We start from the raw sequence: 502 nt of genomic DNA, 5'->3' as shown, positions 1-502 counted from the left end.
GGGCGGGCGAGAAGCGGGTTCGCGCCCCCGCTCCCCCCAGCGCAGATCTGAGCAGAAGGAAAAGCTGCCTTTACTCGCGCCTCTCCCGAGGCCGCCGCAGGGCGCCGGGAGCAGCCAATCCGGTTCCACCGCCGCCGCCGCCTCCTCCTCTTCTCCGGAGCTCTCCATTTCCACGCCGCTTCTGCGCAGCGGGAAGCCGGGGAAGCCTCGGCAGTGGCTGCCCCGGCTGGAAAGGCGGAGTTAGAGAGGAGGAGGAGGAGGAGCCCTTCCTTCCTTCCGACCGCCTCCGCTCTTCGGAGGGTGACAGCAGGTCTCTAAACAAGGGTTACCACCAATGTTCCCTCTAAGCTGTGGAGTCTTGTGAGCAAAAATTCTACTTTGTGAACTCCCAGCATTAAAGCTGTGAGCAAGCAATGTGGCTACTGCATAAATCAGTTTGCTCTGGAGCCATCGTTCCCGAGCTGAGAGGCAAAAATGTGTGAGCTGGAGGCTGAAAAACTGT

General features: G+C 60.6%; 1 protein-coding gene across 1 annotated transcript in view; it reads right to left on the bottom strand.

Annotated features, from left to right (window-relative positions):
• POLI (polymerase (DNA directed) iota) overlaps positions 1–155 on the bottom strand; it is a 23,525-nt gene extending 23,370 nt beyond the window's left edge. The window contains exon 1 of the mRNA XM_015415460.1: positions 75–155. The gene's annotated coding sequence lies outside the window, so the exon portion shown is untranslated. The remainder of the gene's footprint in view (positions 1–74) is intronic.
• Between the last annotated feature and the right edge of the window lie 347 nt (positions 156–502).

The sequence above is a fragment of the Gekko japonicus genome, unplaced genomic scaffold (genome assembly GCF_001447785.1).
Source record: "Gekko japonicus isolate JY-2015 unplaced genomic scaffold, Gekko_japonicus_V1.1 scaffold1391, whole genome shotgun sequence".
In the NCBI taxonomy this organism is placed as follows: Eukaryota; Metazoa; Chordata; class Lepidosauria; order Squamata; family Gekkonidae; genus Gekko; species Gekko japonicus.
Note: the sequence above shows the minus strand (reverse complement) of the source record. Positions and strands in the feature narration are given on the sequence as shown.